Genomic DNA, 9,878 nt, shown 5'->3' on the forward strand with positions numbered 1-9,878 from the left:
CTTGAACAATGCCTATTACCCCAACACGGAGGAGGTGGTCTACCATTACAATGGCCACTTCTCTAGGATCATTCTCGAGTTTAATAGCACCGAAGAGGTGTTGGAGGAAATGAAAAAGGGTCCCTCTAAGATTACAAGCCCTATTGATAGTTGTTGGCGATGTGATCCTGACTAAGAAAAGAACATGAAGAGGCTGGCTGACTGTGGCACTGGATTTGCTCATGGTACTACTGGTGGAAATGATTGTGAGTTTTATGTGGTCACTAACCCTAGTACAGATGCTGCTAACCCCGAGCCTAGAACTTTACATCATGCTGTCACCCAAATCGAGCCACTTTGGATCACTTTCAAAGGGTCCATGACCATCAAGCTATAACATGAGCTCATCTTTACAAGTGACAAGACCATTGATGTGAGGGGAGCCAATGTGGAAATTTGTAATGGTGCTGGTATTACTGTCCAATTTGTGAAGAACATCATTATACATAGCCTCCATATCCATCACATTAATCCCAACAAAGGCGGCAAGGTCAAGGATGGTGAAAACCACCTTGGGTTAAGGACTGCTACTAACAGAGATAAGGTCTCTCTTTTTGGAGAAAACAATGTTTAGCTCAACCATATTTCCCTTCACCATTGTGTCGATGGTCTTATCGATGTCATTCAAGGTTCCATTACTGTTACCATTTCTAACTGCCACTTCACTGACCACAACTTTGTAATCTTACTTTCTTTTCTATTTTAAACTAGTCCTGAAGTGGTAATTTTTGACTAAAAAAATAGTATAATTGAAATGAAAAAAATTGTAAGTGATGTTGTTCAGAGTAGGCAGCTACTACACTGTCAATGAGAAGATGCAAGACACTATTGCTTTGAACCACTTTGGTAAAGGATTGGTAGAGAGGATGCCTAGGTGCTGATTTGGTTTTATTCATGTCACCAACAATGACCACATTCACTGGTTCCTGTATACCATTAGTGACACTGATGTGAACCCAGTTGCATCATGTTTTGACACAACTCGCCGACATTAGAATTGGCCTAAACTTGAAGGGCCCAAGTGCAAGATGAAACATCTCATAGGCCTGATTGATTATTGGGCCAATGTTTTTAAGGGCTTTTTAATTTAATATAGTTTTATTAAATTAATAAGTTTGCATATTTTTAATTTTTAGACTTGCACTTTGTGTGTTCTGCAGTTAATAAGGTCATGCATTGTGTAACTCCCATGTTAGTTTAAGTCTACATCATTAAGTTAAGTCTTGCATTAAGTAACTCGTTTAGTTTGCATTTCAAACCATGCATTTAAGCATCTTAGTTTAATAAATGAGTTGTTGGGCATTTATTCAACTCATCTTAGTTTAATTAATAAGTTTTTTTGTTGAACTTTATTTAATAAGTGCTGCTCTTAATTAATCTAGTTACTAGGATTATTTATTAATGCATGAGTTTAAGTTTATGCTTCTTTAATTAACTAGTTGCTAGAATAATTGATGCATATGTTTAGCTCATTTACTTAAGTTAAGTATTTATCTTTGATATGTTTAATTAGTGTTTAAATATGTTTAATAAGTTCATTTTAATGTGTTTATTGCAAGTGTCTTTTCAGCTTATAACCGTTACAATTCAAGGCTGTTACAAATTAAATAAAGTGGTTGTTCAAGTCATTTTCACTTACAAAGTAAAGGGCCTATTACAAAGGAGTTTTATACATCATTTAAGGAGGTTTTAAGGAGCATTATATCATCTATTTAATTTTGGTAGCAACCTTTTAAACTACCAGCCCATTTTTTCCATTTCAAAGGTTAATTCAAACATTCAGATACCATTAAGGAGCTGGTTAATAAGTTGGTGTCTATTCAGCTGGCCAAGGGCTAACTCAAGAGTCATTTTTCAAGCAATTAAAGTCATTCATTCAGCTGAATTGAAGTGAATTCAAGAATGGAGTTATTTGGCTCAAGAGTGTGAAAAAACTTGAGTTTTATTTCAGTCTTTAAATGGCACATTAAGTTGAATGTTTGTGACCATTCCGCTAGCCTATTTTAGCACTATAAATAGATGAAATCAGCCTTTGTAAAGGAACTTTTGCTAAAAAATTTTCCAATTTGTTTAATGAAACTTTGTTTCTGTGAGGTTAACTTCCTCCCCAATTTCGTACGAGTCTCGAATGACTTATCTAGCAAGCTAGTGGCGTCATCCTGAACTTGTTTCTGAACTTATCACCAACCTTGGTGTGGCGTTCATCCATCTAAATATATCTTCGTTTCCTACTTTGCTAAGTAATGTGTCGAGGCCCATCAACCTATTCCCAACTGTCACCTTAAACCATATAAGATTTGGGGCGATACTCGTTATAGTATCGAATCTTTCTTGATGTTTAGTTCTATTAGTCATCTCTATCACTTACTTTTTCTATCCTACTTCTTTGTTAAACCAAGCCCATCCAAAGTTATTCCATCTAAAATCCATCTATCTTTTAGCCAACTTGAAATTATTCCAACATACAATTCCATACTTAACCAGAATTCATCCATTTTCGAAACCAAACGAAACTTCCTCTTTGACGATCGGGCAACTCAAATACGACTCGACTCAACACTGAGGCATATCGTATCAGACACTAGCCATTATACAACTATAAGCCAAGGCAACAACCATTAGTGCCACCAGCCATTATACAATTATCAGCCAAGACAATAGGTATTTTGCGCCAAGCACCTACTCGGCAAAGGAAGTGACCTATAGGGGCCTTTTAGCACTGGCACAGTAGAATAATTGGAGTTGGGTATCACAGGGTGACCACTTCGTGAACGATGCCTTTTTTAGTCTATCCGATAATCCGAGTGCGAGCAAGCAATTTGGTGCCGAAAAATGATGCCTTTCAAACCTGGTCATTGGTCCTCAAACTCACAAAGTATGTTGGACCACTCAGCTGCCTATTCGGTCGTCCTTACTAAAAACACTATTTTTATATACATGTGTCCTCCCTTTGTTATGTAAAACTTTTTATACCGAAGCATTGTACATTTGGGATCTATTGCAAATGATTGTTTGTAAATGTTCTTTTATGCGATTCCACCCTATTCTCTTCTTCCTCCTCCTAACAGATAATTACCATTTTTTACACATGTGTATGTGTTGAAATCATAAATTTAGAACATAAACGTGCTTTTGAAAATAACATATAATAAATAATGGAATGTGTGGTTTGAAACAAATTAACAATAATAACACCAATTATCATGGTGTTGTTATTAATCTTACATTGGTGTCGACACCAACTCAATCAAAGAAATTAGTCTAACATATCTAATATATATTATAGGCATAATTGCAAAAAAAAAAAATCTCAACGTTTAGGGGATTTTAGTTTTGTGCCCTTAACCCTTTTTTATTGACACCCTCATTATGTTTTTTTTTATAAATCAGGCCAATTTAATTGTAAATGTGAGTTCATCGTCAGGCAAGCGTCGGTCTTTAAAGTAAGCCTATGTAACAAAATAGATGAGGTCATCGAAATTTTTTTTTATTTTCTTTCCAACATATTTCTTCTTCTACCTTCCTCTCTTCCTCAATTACTTTTTCTCTTCCCTGTAACTTCCGCCCTTCCTCCCTTCCTCTCTTCCTCATCTCTTATTTCTTTTCCCTTTTCTCTCTTCGAACAACAGAGATAAATCGAAGCCTTCTGGTAATGAAATTATGTGGAATGCATTTAGGGTCTCGAGTTTAGAAGATTTATCCCTATTCAAAGCTTCGAATTCTATTTCTTCTTTAGTTGTTTTTGTAATAGCCTATTTTTAGTGAAATAGGAATAGTGATTTCAGGACAACAAATCTAAAGTCAGAAAAATTATTTTATTATTATTTTATTGTCTTCAACGAGATAATATTACCGTATAAAAAATTAATTATAGTTTACATGCTTAATTTGACAAAAAGGACTAAATCGTGTAAAGTGCAAAAGTTGAATTCTAATGGCTACAGATATTAAATAGGTATAGAAATTTATTGTAAGAGTCCTTATGTGGTAATTACACCATTAATGAAGTTAGTGGAATTATATGGCTTGGGATTAGTGATATTTTTAATGTTTTTAAAGGGTAATTTAGTAAATAGGTAAATAAAGGTTAAAACTTAAAGAAAACAAATTTTTCTTTATGCATTCATCTTTTCCATTGAATTTCTAAGACAAGAACACCATTTTTTTAGCTTTGGAATTTGGCTATTCAAGTGCTTGCATTTTAAGTGATTTTTGTCTCGTTTTTAATGATTTTTATGTTTCCAGGATTGTTGTAACTTAATCTAGCAAGCCTAGGGACTAATTTGTGAAACAGTTAAACTATTAGGGTTTTACCATTGATGAACGTGCTTGAGTTTTGAAGTTTGATGATAGAAAGTGAATGGTTGTTGTTAGATAAATAAATTTTGCACAAGGATTTTTGGCGAAATTGTCAATTAGGGGTTAAATTAAAAATTGTGATAAATTCATGGTGAAATTTGTGAATTTGTGAAATATGTGGGCTGTTATAAGCATGAATAAAAATTGGCTAGGCTTTAGTAGGGGTAAAATTGCATGAATTTCATTTTTTGAGCCAAGGGACTAAATTGTAAATAAATTAAAAGTATAGGGGCAAAATGGTAAATTTTCCAAAATATGTGTTTTACTAAATGGAATGAATTATGTGTTAAAATTAGTTAAATTTATCCGTATATATCCAGTTAGATCTCGTACGGAATTAGATCAGGGCAAAGATAGTCTCGGATTAAATCGCTTCTGTATCTACGTATACTGGTCGAGGCAAGTTCATGTCATTAAACTGAGTATTTATATGTTTTAATTGAATTATATGTATGTGATTTGTATAATTGCCACGTATAAATACCGACTGCATATCCGATGACGTACGATAATTACTGAGCCACCATTTCAACCTTAGGAATTCGTAGGATACAAATGACATGTCATTAGGGTTACCGATTTGGTTGAGGTCCTGCATGTGTTGCGGACACACCATAGCTCTTATGAGCTTATAATTTTTTTACTTATGAGAGATTACCTATTCTCAACTCGTATAAGCTTACCGATTTACTGCCCGTGAGAGCATACCGATTCATAGCTCATATGAGCATACATGTACATGAATTGACGGATTATAGTTTAGCACACTATGTGTGAGCTATCCCGAGTATCCAATGATATTCTAAATGGTTCAACGGGTAATGTTCTATTACGAGATGATATGATTTTAATACGAACTATTATAGGTATATACATGAAATACATGGAAATGATATTACATGATATATTGAAACATGAAATGGATGATACATGTATATGAAACTTGCTTAGTGGTTATGTTCATCCATGTTTATCAGCTATTATATGTGTTTTACATGGCTAACATGTTGGTGAATATGTGCTATTGGTGAATATGTCCTTAGGCATTTGGTCAAATTGAGTTGGGATATGCTATGTTTACTTACCTAATTTGTGACTAAATGGTAAGGTAAATTCTATGTTACGAACTTACTAAGCTTAAATGCTTACTCGGTGTATTTTCTGTGTTTTTAGTGAATCAGAAGCTCGTTCGGGTTGGAAGGTTGTCGAAGCTACATCACACTATCCATTGACTCTCTTGGTACTTTCGGTTGGTTTAATTCTGGTTATAAAGGCATGTGTAGTTTATTTTGGCTAATGTTGGCATATACACTTTATTGATAATTTGGCCATTTGTTTGGCTAGTGTTTTAGCACTTTGATGATAGCTTAAGCCTAGTATACAGTATGTGAATATTTTCTCCCTAATGGTTGATGAATAACTTGGTATGGTTGAATTATTGAATATGAAAATTATGGTATGAATATGCATATTGAATATGTGCTTTGTGATAGGATGTAATTGTGGTAAATTGGTGTTTTGGTGGAAATGATTTATATGGTCATTTGATGCTAGTTTTAGAATAGAGTTTTGGTACAAAATGGTATGTTTTGTTAAATGATCTACACGGTAAGTTTTGGTGTAAATATGCATATATGTTAGTTGAACAATTTGTTATATTGAACACAAGATTAGCCATGTTTATAAGTTGTCATTTGAGGTGTCTAAGGGCATATTGGTTGTATGTGATCATACCATTTGTATAAGGCTTGATCATACTTGTTTGAGATGCCTTATTATCGCTTGTGTATATATGCATTTTTGGGTAAAGGTTTATACCAAATTGGGTGAGAAATATGGCTTGTAAAATGGTCTATTTTCATCCACAGGGTAGAGACACCGGCATGTGTCTCAGCCGTGTGTGACACATGGCCAAGTGACACGGTCGTGTGTCCCCTGTAGCTTTTAAAGGGATGCAACTCAGACTGTTACACGGCTTGGCACATAGGTGTGTGAGGTTACTTCGAAGGGTACATAACCTAGCACACGGGCGTGTGGCTTGGCTGTGTGACCAAGTCAGTGAGTTACATGGGCACGGACATGGCCGTGTGTCCCTAATTCAAATGTCCATAGGGCCTAAGACACAGGCGAGTCTCTTGGCCTTTTAACCCCTGTAGCTTTGAAATTTTTCAATATTTTCGAAAAAAGTTCTCTAAGTTCTTGGTTTAGTCCCAACTTATTTCTAACGCATTTTTAGGGCCTCAAGGGCTCGTATAAAGGAAATATATATGATTTTCATTGGTTTTGATGTGATTATTATTATGTTATGAAATGTTTGAAATTCCTGCCTGTTTTATTTGTAATCTCTAATAATACTCTGTAACCGTGTTTCGGTGACAGATTCGGGTTATGGATGTTACATTTATTGGTATCAGAGCTACAATTTAGTCAATTCTCAGTCTGAACATAGCATGTACGAGTCTAGTTATACATGTCATTATATAACCTGTGATAGTGTGATATCCCCTGACTGTTGTAAAACATTTTTTATATAGCAATGACATCCAACTATGTTGATCTCAATTAATTTGAGAGCAACGCTCAAGCCTTTGTTTATAGAGTAGCTTCGAGTGGTACGAGACCCGTTTCTGAGGGCCAGGGAAGAGAGGCTAAGGAAGCCTTCTTCCAAATAATGAATGAATTGTTCATCGAGTTCGTACGGAAGAACTCAGTTGTTTAATAACCTCTACCCCCTCTTGCTTCCCAATCGGTTTTCGTTATTCCTTAAGGTATGGAACCAATCCGAGTTAGTAAGCCACCTGTTGATAAGATTTGTAAGTACGGGGCTGAAAAATTCTGAGCGACTACTGAAGATGATCCCGAGAGAGCTAAATTTTGGTTAGAGAATACGATCAGGGTTTTTGATAAGCTATCCTGTACACCAACTGAATATGTTAAATGTGCTGTATCGTTGTTGAAATATTCACTTACCAGTGGTGGAACACATTGATATTTGTTGTACCAAAAGAGCAGATCACTTGGAATTCTTCCAAAAATAATTCTAAAAGAAATACATCAGTCAGAGGTTTCTAGATCATAAACATAAAGAATTTTTGCAGCTCAAACAGGGTCGTTTGATTGTATCAAAATACGAGCGGAAATTTGTTAGATTGAGAAAATATGCTTAGAAGTGTATTCCGATTGAGACTGCTATGTGTAAGAGATTCAAAGATGGGTTAAGCAAAGACATAAACCTTCTGGTTGGAATTCTTGAGTTGAAAGAATTCGTTGTACTGATTTACCGGGCACATAAGGCCGAAGAACTGAGTAAAGAGAAAGGACGTACGTATTTTGAAGCTAGAGACTCGAGAAAGAGATTGACTGGGAAGTCTTATCAGTCAGTATCAAAGAAATCAAAAGAACATCACAACTATTCTAGTAGAGATAGAGGTACCCAACGCTCCAGTCCTAAACCTCAGGCTACAGCTGTAGTTAGTGTGGATAGTGTCAGAGATGCCAAACTCGAGTGTAAGCACTGTAACAGACCACATTATTATGAGTGTCGAGTAAAGAATGGAGTGTGTTGTAGGTGTGGTTCCTTAGACCACTTTCTATGAGATTGCCCAGAGAGGGCTTATGCTATTCGCACACGCGAGGATGCTTCTACACAAATGTTACTACCGATACTTTCTCTATTTATGATACTGATGTTACTGCTTTGATTGATCTGGGATCAACCCATTCAAATGTTTGCACTAATTTAGTATCTAGTAAAAATTTACCTGTTGAGTCCACTGAATTCGTGGTTAAAGTATCAAACCCCGTAGGTCAGTATGTACTAGTTGATAAAGTTTACAGAAATTATCCTTTGATGACTCGGGGTTACAGTTTTTTGGCTAATTTGATACTATTACCATTTGATGAATTCGATGTGATTTTAGGCATGGATTGGCTAACTCTACACGATGCTATTGTAAATTTTAGACAAAAGCTTATTGTATTAAAATGTCAGAATGGTGAGACGATTTGTATTGAATTAGATAATCCAAGTGGGTTGCCTATTGTTATATCAGCTATGTCAGCACAGAAATATGTGAGAAAAGGTTGCAGTACTTACCTTGGTTATGTATTGGATACCAAAGTGTCTGAATCAAAGATTGAATTAGTGCCAGTGGTTTGTGAGTATCCCGATGTGTTTCCAGAGGAGTTACCTGGATTACTGTTGGTCAGAGAGGTTGAGTTTGCTATAGATTTGTATCAAGAACATCACCGATATTGATAGCACCTTACAGAATGGCTTCTATCGAGTTAAAAGAGTTGAAAGCACAATTGCAAGAGTTAACAGATAGGGGTTTTGCTCGACCTAATTTTTCATTTTGGGGTGCAACGGTTCTATTCGTTAAGAAAAGGACGGATCGATTAGATTGTGTATAGATTACTGTCAACTCAACAAAGTTACAATCAAGAATAAATATCCACTGCCCCATATTGACAATTTATTCGATCATTGGAAAGGTGCTACAATATTCTCAAAGATTTATCTTCGTTCTCGTTATTATCAGCTATGACTAAAAGATTCAGATGTGCCGAAAACTGCATTCAGGACCAGCTACAAACATTACGAATTTCTTGTGATCCCATTTGGTTTAAATAATGCACCTACAGTATTTATGGATTTGATGAACAGAATCTTCAGACCGTATGTTGATAGATTTGTTGTGGTGTTTATTAATGACATTCTGATGGTTCGACGAGCAATGTATGAGCTATCCTGAGTATCCAATGATATTCTAATGGTTCAACGAGCAATGTTCTGTTATGAGATGATATGATTTCGATACAAACTATTATAGGTATATACATGAAATACATGGAAATGATATTACATGATATACTGAAACATGAAATGGATGATACATGTATATGAAACTTTCTTTGTGGTTATGTTCATCCATGTTTATTGGCTATTATATATGTTTTACATGGCTAACATGTTGGTGAATCTGTGCTTAGGCATTTGGTCAAATTGAGTTGCGATATTCTATGTTTACTTACCTAATTTGTGACTAAATGGTAAGTTAAAATCTATGTTACGAACTTACTAAGCTTAAATGCTGATTCGGTGTATTTTCCATGTTTTTAGTGAATTGAAAGCTCGTTCGGGTTAGAAGCTTGTCAGAGCTGCATCACACTATCCATCGGCTCTTTTAGTACTTTCAGTTGGTTTAATTTTGGTTATAATGGCATGTATAGGCTATTTTGGCTAATGTTGTCCTATATGCCTTATTGATAATTTGGCCATTTGTTTGGCTAGTGTTTTGGCACTTTGATGAGAGTATAAGTCTAGTATATGGTATGTAAATATTCTCTCTAATTGTTGATGAATAACTTGGTATGGTTGAATTATGGAAGATGAAAATTGTGTTATGAATATGCATATTGAATATGTGCTTTGTGATAGGATGTAATTGTGGTAAATTGGTGTTTTGGTGGAAAAGATT

The sequence above is a fragment of the Gossypium hirsutum genome, chromosome D05 (genome assembly GCF_007990345.1).
Source record: "Gossypium hirsutum isolate 1008001.06 chromosome D05, Gossypium_hirsutum_v2.1, whole genome shotgun sequence".
Taxonomy (NCBI): Eukaryota; Viridiplantae; Streptophyta; class Magnoliopsida; order Malvales; family Malvaceae; genus Gossypium; species Gossypium hirsutum.